Source organism: Gossypium raimondii, chromosome 6 (assembly GCF_025698545.1).
Source record: "Gossypium raimondii isolate GPD5lz chromosome 6, ASM2569854v1, whole genome shotgun sequence".
Taxonomy (NCBI): Eukaryota; Viridiplantae; Streptophyta; class Magnoliopsida; order Malvales; family Malvaceae; genus Gossypium; species Gossypium raimondii.
The window spans coordinates 2,567,503-2,583,413 of NC_068570.1; the positions used below are offsets into that span (position 1 = coordinate 2,567,503).

Consider the following 15,911-nt stretch of genomic DNA (forward strand, 5'->3'; position numbering starts at 1 on the left):
AAAGAATATTCTCGGTTATATAGGATTAACAAAGAAAATCGGAACCCAATACGTTAGGGCTCAATTTCCTCGAAAATCCCAAACTTTGAATATCCCTTTAATTTAAAAAGCCTTTGAATCAAAAGAAAATAATTGTAATGTTTTGCTAAAATCAAAATATATATTTTCTAAAAGGTAAAAAAATGTACAATATGAAATAAACACTCTAATTTAAATTATATGTATATATGTTTACAAAATATGTATAAATTATATAAAATGTATAAACATATATAAATTATATAGTACGGGAAAACATATAAATATTATAAAATATAAACGTATATACATATATATATATATAAAACTATGAAAATAAAATAATAATAAAATATGCATATAATATGTATATATATTTAAAACGTTTAGAACATATACATATATGTAATAACATGCATACGCGCATATATATGTAAGATAATAATAAAAATATAATATAACAATAATAGTAATAATAAAAAATAATAATAACAATATTAATAAAATAAACTAAAAAAAGCCTAAAATGAAAGATTAAGGATTAAATTGAAAATCAACAGAATTTAAAAGCTAAATTCAAAAAAATAGAAAACAAGAAAGGGATCAAATTAAAACACGCGCAACAGGAGGAGGACCGAAAAAGAAATTTACCCAAACCTCCCAAAACGCTGCGCAGCAATGGACCCATTTGAAACAGTAATAAAATATTTTGCAAAATTTAAAAGAAATAAAAAAAATTTAAAAACACTGCAAAAAACAGAGGGACCAATCGCGCAAATGGCCCATTTTGAAGAAATGCGCGGATCCTCTCCGGGTCGGATCGGGTTGCGCCTGGATATAGGCTACACGACGCCGTTTTGGGGCCACTGAAACAGGCTCTAAACGACGTCGTTTAATGCCCTATAAAAGCCAATTTTAAAACCCTAAAAATTACTTCTTCAGCCACTCCACAAATGCGCCGTAGCCCTCTGCCGTTTCAAACTTCCCCCTGCTCCGATGGAAGGGGCCTTCAACGATACCACGCCGGTAAGTTTCTCCTCTACTCCCTTTCCTTGGTTTTTTTTTTTTGTTTTAAGAAACAAAAGAAAAACAAAATAAAGTAAAAAACAGTAAAAAGAACAGAGGGAAAAAAACAAAATTCGTCACCTTCAAAAATCCTTGCTTTTTTTGTTTTTCTTTTTTCTTTTCTTTAATTTTCAATACAAAATTTGTCTAACCCCCATTACAGAAATCAATTCCCTTTTTATATTCGAATCCTAGAGAAAAAAAATCTCCTGAATCTTTGCTATATTTCCTGTTATCTCTACCTCTCACTTGCTATTCGTGGTCCATTGTAGGTGCAACGTGCACGAACGTGCAGGGAGCGTGACAACCGCTGGCACATAAGCGCGGTGATGGCCCGATGGTTGCGGCGCCACTGAAACTGCTACTAGGGTTAGGTTTTTTCTAAAACTGTTCAATAGCGTGGGCTGTAATTTGGGCCTTTTGGATTTTATATTGGGTTTAATTTTTGCAATTTAGGCTGCATTTAGATGTTTTTGACTTTTTATTTTATTTATTTGGGTTCTAATTGGGCCCGGGCAAAATGGGCTATTACACTGTGTGTTGCCATAAAGTAGTTTATAGTGATTTAAATCAGCATAATTTAATCAAAAGAGAAAAAGCTTTAAGTTGTTATGATTACAAGCCCAAAATAATAACAGCCCAACAGCCCACAAAACTTAAAAAATTTCAGCCAACTGAAATCCTAATCTAACCCTAGCCACTGCCGCCTCTGCCACCCTCACGCACGCCACCTCTGCCACCACCGTCAGCCTCTGGTACCTGCAAAACGAAGCCACACGCAATAGCAGAAAAGTCAAATAGCAAAACGGCAAGAAAATAGAAACAAAAAATTGTAAGACGGCTATAAAAAAGCCACAATGAACAATAGATTTTTTCTTCTTGGGGCTTTTGGAAGATTGAATAAAAAAAACAAAAAAAGATTTGAGCTTTTATTTTTAAGGTGATATTTGTTTGATTTCTTCTTAATTTTATGTCTAAGTTTTATTATTTTTATTTTTATTTATTTATTTTATCTACAAAATAGAGTAAATAGGGAAGAAAAACACTCACCTAAGGCAGCCGATTTACTTTATTACTTTATTATCTTTTTTATTTTTCTAATCTATCGCCTAAATCCTTTTTTTGTCCTCTTATTATCATTAATTATTTTATCATCAGTTTTATTTTCCTTTTATTTATTTATTCGTTATTATTATATTATTTTATTAATTAGTGTCGCATTATTTTTTAGTTTTATTTATTTACTTTTATAAATTTTTATATTTATATAGTTATTTTATTATATCATTTTATTATTTATTATTTATTATTTATATCTCTTTTATACTTTAAAAATTCATAATAATAATAATAATAATAATAATTATTATTATTATTATTATGTTACCCTTTTTATTATATGTTTATTATTCTTGTTACATAATTTCTATTACATTTTTTATGTTCATGCTTTAAATACATTTATCTTATTTATATATTGGTTCTTATTTTTATGTCTTAATATATTAAAATGATAACACTTTTGTCTCTTAACAGAGATTAAATGGCAGATTAGAGTGTCAAAGTGATAGATTGGTCCATAATTTATCGAAGGATGATGTACCTTATATTCAGAATGTGGCACAACGGGCATGGAGGGATTTATGCAGCTGCAGTGGGTGGATATAGAACCTCTGCTTCATTTGGATCCGTTAAATCTTACAATATTGATGCCCTAAATGAAGGTTAGAGCCCCTTTTCACATCATAATTATTTCTATAATTGGAAAGTGATTGATTATGCATTTTCCCATGCTGCTCGTCATTATAATTGGTTTGCTCTAAATGAAGGTTAGTGCTATCATAATTATTCCTATCCTTGTAAATTGACTTATTTTTCATTTGCTTATACTGCTTGTCATTGCATTGTGTTTGCTCTTGTTGTCACTAAGAAGGTGATAATGAGCCTTAAACTTCTTGTATAAAACTTGAGTAATACTAAGGTACAAAGAAGTCGAGTCGTTGTGTGAAAATGTCTTCCTTTTTCCAAGATGAATGAGTGGACTCAGTTTTGTTAGGACTATGTGTCATGCTCTACTTGTTGTTTTGAATGGGTACGAGGCTCCTAGCACCTTTAGGGAACTAGAACTGAAGTTCGTTAGCTTTGGGCAGAGAATTTTAACCAAAGGCTTGCTTTACCCCAAATAGTTGTTTCTATTTTGATGATGTATTGTTGCCCTAAATGAAGGTAAGAGCCCCCTTCACATGGTAATTATTTCTATCATTGGAAAGTGACTGATTATGTATTTGCCAATGCTGCTTGTCATTATATTTGGTTTGCTCTAAATGTAGACATAAACATGCAAGTAAATACCAGAAAAGCTATGAAATTAAAATAAAGATACAAAAAATTAATCAACTTACAAAAATTCAGACTTGAGATAACGAAGAAAATATCTTAGTTCAGGAGACAAATTGAAACGATCATAATCTGGCTTATCTAACCCGAACGGGTAATTTATGATGACGTCCATCAATTTTTTAAGTTCTTCAATGTCATCATTCATCTTGCTCCTTGGTCCATCTAAATTAGGTAAAATTTTTACCCGACATTCAAAACCATTCCTCATAATAATCAAACATTTAATTGGGTTTTCCGTATAAATATTTTTACATCTACTTTTATCAGTTTTTCTAGCCCAAGTACGGGTAGCATCTTGAAATATCTTTACAAAATTCCTCATAATATAACTAAACCAGCTAGCCCTACTCCTCTGTGAATGCTTATGTTTCCAGTCACTCTTCTCTTTTTCAAAAAATTTCGTTATATTTAAACAATCTTCAAGCGCAAGCAAACATTTCTTTTCATGACATACGATTTGATGACATCTGATTAAGTCATCATCATTGGCATGTTTAACTAAGAACTTGTATATTCTAAGAATGGTAAAAAAATTTAACCTACAAGTGTGTACAAAAAATGTCTAGTAAAAGATTAAGAAAGATTGGAAAATTGAGTTTTTGGAAGTTAGGCACTTGTTTCTCGTCTTTCTTCACTTCAACAGGAAATCTTAACATTGTATTTAAGTCCTCTAACAACCTTTTGAACATTTGTAGCCATTAGAATTGAAATAGTCATTGCAACCACAAAAACCAACATTAAATGTAGTCTGCAGCTTCGTTGTATTAGTAGAAGTCTTTTCAAAATATGATTGTTGAACTCGTTCTATCGATAGAAATTCTCTTGTACTGGTAGAACTCTAAGTGTTTCATTTGATATCGATTAAAGTCCAACGGATATTGAATTTTAACTTCTGTCTTGACTTGTTTTGGTAAAAATCCATTAAATTCTTAGAATCACTAAAAACAAGTAATTATTTATTTTCATGGCACATGAGTTAATAACACCTGAGTAAGTCATCGTCTTCTTAACAAAGAATTAATACATACAGAAAGCTGTTGTCTTTTTTGTATAAGCAAGAAAAGTTAAATTATTTTCTTCACTTGAAACTTGAAAACACCTTAATACATATATGAATTAGGGTCTTTGATAACAAATTGCGATACCTACATAATTGTGGGCATGTAGCAAACCGAAATAAAAATAACTATAGTATAATGTAAATTGATTGCAATGTTATAATAATTGTGTGCCTATTAGACTGAATAAATAAGATTTTATTATAAATGCTTAATTAATTATGTTGTAATCACATTTGAGTAAAACATTACTCTTGAATAAATAAAATATCATAGATGTAGCAATCTAAATAAAAAGAAAGCTACTAATAAAACAAGAACGTACTAATTAGCAAGCAGTAAACCTCTTTGACTGAATAAATAAAATGTACCATAGATGCTCTATTAATTATGTTATAATCAACATATGAGTATGACATTACGATTGAATAAATCAAACTATCCCCAATGTAAATTGATGTAACCATCTAAATTAAAATAAAACTATGACCAAAATAAAACAAAAACTGTACTGACTAACAAGAAAAAAGATTTTGCAATAGAGGCCCGTGCATGTTCATGGGTAGTGCAAATAAGGATAGAGATGTGAGTGTCAGAAACTATTATTGAAGGGGATTCATTATTGACAATCAAGAAATGTAACATAGACAAACAATAAATCAGAGATCGGAGTGTATTTGGGATATCAAGTTGTATATAAACAGATTCAGACTCTTGAGATTCAAATATACGAGTCTATCGGCAAATTAACTCACCCATTTCCTAGCTACTGAAAGTTAAGTGAAGAGAAACGTTTTACTTGGAAGATTCAATTCTAACTTCGTCGTGCGAAAAATAGAGAAGTGGGTGAGGAAGCCGGATTGAGTGAGACGACAATGGCCTGAACTCTTGAAGAAAGGACGACAATGAGCGTTCTTTCGAAGATAAGAGTGAACAGAAAGAGGAGTGCTTTGAGAAACTAAAACCTTGAAAAAGAAAATGAAGGGAGTGCTTGGTTGTTTTGTATTTTATTTAGCTTTTGGGCCTATTTTGTTTTTTTTAACAAGCCTGGTAGCTTTTTTTATTATTTAAACTTTATTTGCTTTTGATAAATAAAATTTAGTCCTTTTTATAATAAAAAAATGACTTTAAGTTTAAAAAATTAAATCACTTCTATTACATTTTTTAATTATTTAAATTTTGTATTAAATAAATATATAATTTTTAGGGTAAATGTATATATAATTTTTTGTAATTATAAAAAGTTATAATTTTATGAGTAATTTATGAAAAATTTAATTATGTTATTAAAAGTATGTAGATTTAATATTATATTACTATTGTTAAGTAAAATAATATTATTATAATAAAATTTGTTAAATAACCTAAAACTACAATACAAATATCTCTAATTTCTAATTATTTTTATTAAAAACTTGAATAATGATTAAAAAAATTGACATGATGCATTTAGAAAAATCGAAATGACTAAACAATGCCTGAAACCTTCATAAAAGTTTTGAAAACATATATTTCGCTCAATCGAAAAATGAATTGAATACTTGGAAGGATTGATTGATCTAGATTTCAAGGATGTTGTGGGCAATATTGTTATGTACTGCTTCTGAAATCATTCTTTTTTGCAACTTTAGTAACTCTATCAAGAATGTTGTCACATTGTGGGCTGATGCATGTTGCAAGTTAGGCGTGATCGTGGTGAGAAATCATCCCTTTTTGATTTGGTTTAGTACTGTTGTGTTCGCTGATTGAAGATTGCAGACTCGTTTTTTCCTTAGCTTATTCGTGAAATTTTGACTTATGTAATACAAATCGTAAAGTGCATTTTGATTTGTTTTTACCAATTGTATACATTTAATGTTGGATTTTGTAAGTATCTAAATCTGGTTTCGGTGGTGAAAATGGTAAAAGATTGTTTTCACCACTAAGTACTGAAATTTGTTTTTAATATTTGGAGTAAAAAATTCATATCAAATTCAATATCAAAATCAAGTACTTAATTGAGATAAAACAAAACTTGAGTATCAAATTGAAACCTGAACATTTAAAATTCAAAGGAATCCAATCCAAAATTCAAAATAGATTGAAATAAATCCAGATTTTCTTGTGAGGAGGTTAAGTTGAGAGCAACGACTCTACCTAGAACTAGGAGATGATTAGGAAACCTAAACCACTTGGAGAGCTAGGTATGATAATCTATCAAGCCTACATCATCAAAATTTAGGCTAAACCACCTACCTACTATTTACATGAAATAAAATATTAGATTTTCCTTTCTAAATATAATTTTACAAAATCAAAAACCTAATCAACCCTTAAATGTCTCTAAATTTCTAATTCGACCCCTATTCTATTGCTCATGCTCCAATTTAATCATTTTCTACTTGTCTTTGAATTAATGCATTCAATTTAGTTCGACAAGATTTAAATATAAAATTCACCAATTAATAGGAATTAATTCAAGAAGAATAAATTGATTTGAATACGTAAAATATACCAAATAAACATGCAATCAAAAGTAAATATCAAAACCCTTTGCTTAAATGTAAAAGTGAAAACAATAACAACATTATTAAAAGAAGACCCAAATTAATCCACAGACTTAAAAAAAATGAGCAAACACGAGAGATTTACATAAACAAAAATTACATTAATAACATGACAGGAAACAGCCAGTAACCTAAAGCAACTAGCATTACACTACAAATTAAATTCATACGCTCCAACAAGAATTTCATTATGCATTTAGGTACAATAAAACATATTTGCAATTTGAGTATAAACCAAAATTTAAAAAAAACAAAACAAATAAAAAGCCAGTCATATATATTGACAAAATTCATAAAAAACAAAACAACCAATAGGCCAGAATTCTTCCCCATTTTCATATTTTCGTACGTATACAATGAGAATTTAAAAAAAAAAAGAAGACAAGGAACAGAAGTCAAAGCTGAGTTCTTCTAAATCGGTCTACCTAACAGTGAAAACATAATCATACACTGCATATGCATACAACATGATAACACCTTCTACCATAAATGTGAAATTGTACATGCAAACTATGTATGAGCTTACACAACTTTGAGGCATCTTTAAAACTTGTACCTTTTGTAGTTTTAACTTACTTTTCTCTGCTTTGTCAATGTGTCAGTCTCGGTATTCAGAAGCCAAAGGTTTGCGAAAAGCTCGTTTTCTATGTCAAAACATTAAAATAACTTTATTCATTAATATGAATTACAAAAATAAATTTACAATAATTATAAAAATTTTATATATTCCTTAGTACACTGCTTCATGCACGTCGGGTTCATACAACTCTTCCAAGCAGTATGCATGATTGATATAACCGTCAAATAGATCCACAAATAAATTTGGCAAGGCCTCGCTCAACTTTCTCACGATCCTAATCTTGCCAATCTACAAAAATAAGCAATTTAAGTAGAATTTAGTAACAAAACTAAATACAATATTATCAGAAATATCAAAATCTTACTTTTCTTTCCCCGCATTCATCTGCATATTCATTGTAATGCTGGAAAATATTTGAGCAGAATCGTACAACAGCAGCAGCGCTCAAGAGTTCGTAACTCTTTCGACTATAGTCATTTACTTTATATAGCACCGGTTTGTTATACAAAGCATGTACCCAGTTACTTAAATTTTCATCTAAACATTTATCTAAAGAATAATTAAAATTGTTAAGCTCAAATACTCCTCTCTTCAGGAGATAATCCACATTGATAAGAAACCGACACTTATCAGTGTCTCCCCAAATAAAAGGCGAATCAAGTAAGCATTTGGGGCTCATGTAATCCCTGTCAATGTGAACATAAACATGCATGTAAACCCCTAAAAAATTATGAAATTAAAATAAAGATACAAAAAATCAATCAACTTATGAAAATTCAAACTTGAGATAACGAAGAAAACATCTCAGTTCAAGAGACAAATTGAAACGATCATAATCTGGCTTATCTGACCCGAACAGGTAATTTATGATGACGTCTATGAATTTTTTAAGTTCTCCAATGTCATCATTCATCTTGCTTCTTGGTCCATCTAAATTAGGTAAAACTTTTACCCGACATTCAAAACCATTCCTCGTAATAAACAAACATTTAATTGGGTTTTCTGTATAAATACTTTTACATATATGTTTATCAATTTTTTTTAGCCCAAATACGGGCAGCATCTTGAAATATCTTTACAAAATCCCTCCTAATATAAGTAAACCAGCTAGCCCTACTCCTCTGTGAACGCCTATGTTATACAAAGCATGTACCTAGTTACTTAAATTTTCATCTAAACATTTATCTAAAGAATAATTAAAATTGTTAAGCTCAAATACTCCTCTCTTCAGGAGATAATCCACATTGATAAGAAACCGATACTTATCAACGTCTTCCCAAATAAAAGGCGAATCAAGTAAGCACCTAGGGCTTATGTAATCCCTGTCAATGTGGACATAAACATGCAAGTAAACCCCCAAAAAACTATGAAATTAAAATAAAAATACAATAATCAATCAACTTACAAAAATTTAGACTTGAGATAACGAAAAAAAACTCAGTTCAAAAGACAAAATGAAACAATCATAATCTGGCTTATCTGACCCAAACGGGTAATTTATGATGACGTCCATCAATTTTTTAAGTTCTTCACTGTCATCATCCATCTTACTCCTTGGTCCATCTAAATTAGGTAAAACTTTTAGCCGACATTCAAAACCATTCCTCGTAATAAAAAAACATTTAATTGGGTTTTCAGTATAAATGCTTTTACATCTACTTTTATCAGTTTTCTAGCCCAAATCTGGCGACATCTAGAAATATATTTACAAAATCCCTTCTAATATAACTAAACCAGCTAGCCCTATTCCTCTGTGAACGCCTATGTTTCCAGTAACTCTTCTGTTTTTCAAAAAATTTCATTATATTTAAACAATATTCAAACACAATCAGACATTTCTTTTCACGGCATGCGATTTTATGACACCTGAGTAAGTCATCATCATTGGCATGTTTAACTAAGAACTTGTACATTCTAAGAGCTGCTGTCTTATCTTCATAAGTCAGAAAAGTTGAAGGAATTTCTTTATTTAAAAATTTTAAAACACCCTTATACGTATCTGAATTATAATCATTGATAACACAGTGTGGTACATCCATAGCTGTGGGCCTACAACAAACCAGAAACAAAAATGACTGTAGATAAGTGGAGAAACTATGTTCAATAGAATCGTTTTCAATCAGGAAAAAAAGAAATGGTATCAAAGCAAGCTTGGACATTTATATAAGAATCAAAAGATAAACATCAGGCACAGAAAAAAGTATATATATTTATTCAAATCAGTACATGAACTGTTCTAAAAACCTCAAATTCTAAAAGAGTAAAAAGTACCTAATGATGAAATTTTTTACTGAATCAGATAGTTTACCAACAAGAACGTACTAATTAGCAATCAATAAAACTATTTGACTGAATAAATAAAATATACCGTAGATGCTCAATTGATTATGTTATAATCAATATGAGTGACATTACGAGTCAATAAATGAGACCACAATGTAAATAGATGCAACCATCTAAATTAAAATAAAATTAAGTCCTGATTAAAATAAAACAAATATTGTATTGATTAACAAGAAAGAAGGTTTTGCAACAGGCCTGGGCGTGCTCATGGGCAGTGCAATAGGGATGGAGATGTGAGTGTCAAAAACGATTATTGAGGGTGATACATAATCAGTAATAAAGAAATGCAACATAGAAAAACCAAATAAATCAGAGATTAGAGTGTATTTGGGATATCAAGTTACATATAAACAGATTTAGACTCTTGAAATACAAATATATTAGTCTATCGGCAAATCAACTCACCCATTTTCTAGCTACTGAAAGTTTTGAGCGAAGAGAAACGTTTTACTTGAAAGATTCTATTCTAACTTCAATTCTAATTTTAATTATATTAAAATTTAAAAATATTGTCTTTTTTTACTTTCTTAATTATCTTGATTTTTTTTAATAAACCAACTGGGTTTTATTAAGAAATAAAGTAAAGAAAACAAATAAATGTCAGCCCAAAAAAGTCAAAACAGGCTGCGCATAGACAAAAAAATTAAACCAAGAAACCCACTAAAAGAGCCCAATCAGTCACAGCTTGACACCCACTCTCCGAAAAAATTCAAAAGCCTTAAGAAATTCCCCTTCTCGTTCTTTCTTCCAGAGTATCGTCGTCTCACTCAGTTCGGCTTTCTCGCCAACTCCATTTTCTACACAACGAAGTTAGAATCGAATCTTCTAGGTAAAACGTTTCTCTTCGCTTAAAACTTTCAGTAACTAGGAAATGGGTGAGTTGATTTGTCGATAGACTCGTATATTTGCATCTCAAGAGTCTGAATCTATTTATATGTGACTTGCTATCCCAAATACACTCCAATCTCTGATTTATTTGGTTTTTCTATGTTGCATTTCTTTATTATTGATTATGTATCGCCCGCAATAATCGTTTTTGACACTCACATCTCCATCCTTATTTGTACTGCCCATGAGCACGTTCAGGCCTGTTGCAAAACCTTCTTTATTGTTAATCAGTACAATCTTTGTTTTATTTTAATCAGGACTTAGTTTTATTTTAATTTAGATGGTTGCAACTATTTACATTGTTGTCTCATTTATTGACTCGTAATGTCATACTCATATATTGATTATAACATAATCAATTGAGCATTTATAGTACATTTTATTTATTCAGTAAAACAGTTTTATTACTTGCTAATTAGTACGTTCTTGTTGGTAGACATCATTAGGTACTTTTTATTTTTTTAGAATCTGGGTTTTTTAGAACAGTTCATGTACCGATTTGAATGAATATATATACTGTTTTTTTGTGCCTGATGTTTTTTCTTTTGATTCTTATAGAAATGGTCAAGCTTGATTTGATACCCTTTCTTTTTTTTTTCTGGTTGAAAACAATTCCATTGAACATAGCTTCACTTCTCTATAGTTATTTTTGTTTCTGGTTTTCTATAGGCCCACAGCAATAGATGTACTGCACTGTGTTATCAATGATTATAATTTAGATACGTATAAGGGTGTCTTAAAATTTTTTAAAAAAAAATTCCTTCAACTTTTCTGACTTATGAAGGTAAGACAGTAGCTATTAAAATGTACAAGTTCTTAATTATACATGCCAATGATGATGACTTACTCAGTTGTCATCAAATCATGTCATGAAAAGAAATGTTTACTTGCGTTTGAATATTGTTTAAATATAATGAAATTTTTTTAAAAACAGAAGAGTGACTGGAAACATAGGCGTTCACAGAGAAGTAGGGCTAGCTGGTTTAGTTATATTATGAGGGATTTTGTAAAGTTATTTCAAGATGCTGCCCGTATTTGGGCTTGAAAAACTTATAAACATAGATGTAAAAGCATTTATACGGAAAATCCAATTAAATGTTTATTTATTACGAGGAATGGTTTTGAATGTCGGGTAAAAGTTTTACCTAATTTAGATAGACCAAGGAGCAAGACGAATGATGACATTGAAGAACTTAAAAAATTGATGGACGTCATCATAAATTACCCGTTCGGGTCAGATAAGCTAGATTATGATCGTTTCAATTTGTCTCCTGAACTAAGATGTTTTATTCGTTATCTCAAGTCTGAATTTTTGTAAGTTGATTGATTTTTTGTATCTTTATTTTAATTTCATAGTTTTTTGGGGGTTTACATACATGTTTATGTCCACATTGACACGGATTACATGAGCCCCAAGTGCTTACTTGATTTGCCTTTTATTTGGGCAGACGCTGATAAGTGTCGGTTTCTTATCAATGTGGATTATATACTGAAGAGAGGAGTATTTGAGCTTAATAATTTTATTTATTCTTTAGATGAGTGTTTAGATGGAAATTTGAGTAACTGGGTACATGCTTTGTATAACAAATCGGTGCTGTATAAAGTATATGACTATAGTCGAAAGAGTTACGAACTCTTGAGCGCTGCTGTTGTACGATTCTGCTCAAATGTTTTCCGGCATTACAATGAATATGTAGATGAATGCGGGGAAAAAAAAGTAAGATTTCGATATTTCTGATGATATTCCATTTAGTTTTGTTACTAAATTCTACGTAAATTGCTTATTTTTGTAGATTGGCAAGATTAGGATCGTGAGAAAGTTGAGCGAGGCCTTGCCAAATTTATTTGTGGGTCTATTTGACGGTTGTATCAATCATGCATACTACTTGAAAGAGTTGTATGAACCCGACGTGTATGAAGCAGTGTACTAAGGAATATATAAAATTTTTATAGTTATTGTAAATTTATTTTTGTAATTCATATTAAATGAATAATGTTATATTAATGTTTTGACATGGGAAACGAGCTTTTCGTAAACCTTTGGCTTCTGAATACCGAGACTGACACATTGAGAAAGCAGAGAAAAATAAGTTAAAACTACAAAAGGTACAAGTTTTAAAGATGCCTCAATATTGTGTAAGCTCATACATAGTGTGCATGTACAATTTCACATTTATGGTACAAGGTGTTATCATGTTGTATGCATATGCAGTGCATGATTATGTTTTCACTGTTAGGTAGACCGATTTAGAAGAATTCAGCTTTGACTTCTGTTCCTTGTCTTCTTCTTTTTTTCAAATTCTCAATGTATGCGTACGAAAATATAGAAATGGGAGAGAATTCTGGCCTATTGTTTGTTTTGTTTTTTTTTATGAAATTTGTCAATATATATAACTGGCTTCTTGTTTGTTTTGTTTTTTAAAGTTGTGGTTTATACCCAAATCGCAAATATGTTTTATTGTGCCTAAATGCATAATGAAATTCTTGTTGGAGCATATGAATTTAATTTGTAGTGTAATGTTATTTGCTTTGGGTTACTGGTCGTTTCCTGTCATGTTATTGATGTAATTCTGTTTTTGTAGATCTCTCGTGTTTGCTAATTTTTTTTAAGTTTGTGGATCAGTTTGGGTCTTCTTTTCTTAATGTTGTTATTGTTTTCACTTTTACATTTAAGCAAAGGATTTTGATATTTACTTCTGATAGCATGTTTATTTGGTATATTTTCATATTCAAATCAATTTATTCTTGAATTAATTCTTATTAATTGGTGAATTTTATGTTTAAATCTTGTCAGGAACGAAACTCGGATGCATTAATTAAAGACAAGTAGAAAATGATTAAATTGGAGCATGAGCAATAGATGAGGGGTCGAATTAGAAATTTAGAGACTTTAATGGTTGATTAGGTTTTAGATTTTGTAAAATTATATTTAGAAAGGAAAGTGTAATATTTTATTTCCTGTAAATAGTGGGTAGGTGGTTTAGCCTAAATTTTGATGATGTGGGCTTGGTAGATTATCATACCTAGCTCTCCAAGTGGCTTAGGTTTCCTAATCATCTCCCAGTTCTAGGTAGAGTCGTTGCCTATCAACTTAGCCCCACAATGTGACAACATTCTTGATAAAGTTTCAGAAATCATCCATTCCTTACTAGGTGTGATTCCAGAAAGCAGTAGATAACAATATTGCCCACAACATCCTTGCAATCTAGATCAATCAATCCTTCCAAGTATTCAATTCATTTTTGGATTGAGCGAAATATATGATTTCAAAACTTTTATGAAGGTTTTAGGCATTGTTTAGTCTTTTCGATTTTTCTAAATGCATCATGTCAATTTTTTTAATCATTATTCAAGTTTTTAATAAAAATAATTATAAATTAGATATATTTGTATTGTTGTTGTAGGTTATTTAACAAAATTTATTATAATAATATTATTTTACTTAACAATAGTAATATAATATTAAATCTACATACTTTTAATAACATAATTAAATTTTTCGACATTAATCATAAAATTATAACTTTTATAATTACAAAAAGATCTATACATTTACCTTAAAATTATATATTTATTTAATACAAAATTTAAATAATTAAAAATGTTATAGAAGTGATTTAATTTTTAAACTTAAAGTCACTTTTTTATTATAAAATGGAATAGATTTTATTTAACAAAAGCAAATAAAGTTTAAAGAATAAAAAAAGCTACAGGGCTTGTTAAAAAATAAACAAAATAGGCCAAAAACTAAATAAAATACAAAACAACCAAGCACTCCCTTCATTTTCTTTTTCAGGGTTTTACTTTCTCAAAGCACTCCCTTCATTTATTCCCTTTTCTGTTCATTCTTATCTTCGAAAGATCATTCATTGTCGTCCTTTCTTCCGGAGTTCAGGCCATTGTCGTCTCACTCAATCCGGCTTCCTCACCCACTTCTCCATTTTTCGCACGATGAAGTTAGAATCGAATCTTCCTGGTAAAACGATTCTCTTCGCTTAAAACTTTCAGTAGATAGGAAATAGGTGAGTTGATTTGCCGATAGACTCGTATATTTGAATCTCAAGAGTCTGGATTTGGTTATATGCAGCTTGATGTCCCAAATACACTTCGATCTCTGATTTATTTGGTTTGTCTGTGTTGCATTTCTTGATTACCGATAATGAATCCCTTTTAATAATCGTTTGACACTCACATCTCTATCCCTATTTGCACTGTCCATGAGCACGCATAGGCCTCTGTTGCAAAACCTTCTTTCTTGTTAGTCAGTACAGTTTTTGTTTTATTTTGGTCATAGTTTTATTTTAATTTAGATGGTTGCATCAATTTATATTGGGGATAGTTTGATTTATTCAATCGTAATGTCATACTCATATGTTGATTATAACATAATTAATTGAGCATCTATGGTACATTTTATTTATTCAGTCAAACAGTTTTACTGCTTGCTAATTAGTACGTTCTTGTTTTGTTAGTAGTTTTCTTTTTTATTTAGATTGTTGCATCTATGATATTTTTATTTATTCAGTAGTAATGTTTTACTTGTAATAGGCCAATTTTGGCCTGATTAAAAAAATCAAATAAAAGCCAAATAATGACAAAATACCCAGTCCATTTACGCAGCCCAAATAAAGGTTTGATACATTTGGCCTAATGGCCCAAAACTAGTAACCCTAGCACTAGTCCAAAATACAAAACAGAGGCAGAAAGAACCCTAGCAGCAGTCTTCTTCCCAGCGTTAGAAGCCATGAAGAACTGTCTCCAGCACAACAATTTGACCACGCATGTCAAGACGTCACCCTCACTTTGACCACGTACTTTAATCCAGTACACCTGCAAACCACGAACAACATTAATAGGACGATACATACAGCAAATTAAAAAAAAAGATTTGGGCGATAAAAAGCCAAATATTTCTTGTAAAAAGGGTTACACGATCGGAGATCCAAAAAAACACAGAAACAAGGGATAATAAGAAACAACTTTTGAAGGTGGTGAATCGGTTTTTTTTTTTGC

General features: G+C 30.3%; 1 protein-coding gene across 7 annotated transcripts in view; it reads left to right on the forward strand.

The window, feature by feature from the left end:
- The first annotated feature begins 950 nt into the window (after positions 1-950).
- The window catches only part of LOC105772509 (uncharacterized), a 54,636-nt gene continuing 39,675 nt past the window's right edge, over positions 951-15,911 (forward strand). For 3 of the 7 annotated variants that reach the window (XR_008196886.1, XR_008196885.1, XR_008196883.1), the window contains exons 1-3: positions 951-1,044; positions 1,356-1,452; positions 2,620-2,807. The gene's annotated coding sequence lies outside the window, so the exon portion shown is untranslated. Of the gene's footprint in view, positions 1,045-1,355; positions 1,453-2,619; positions 2,808-6,172; positions 6,487-9,349; positions 12,616-12,691; positions 13,005-13,692; positions 14,050-15,911 lie in introns of those variants that run through there. The other 4 variants (XR_008196884.1, XR_008196887.1, XR_001126796.2 and 1 more) reach the window with 4 other exon arrangements.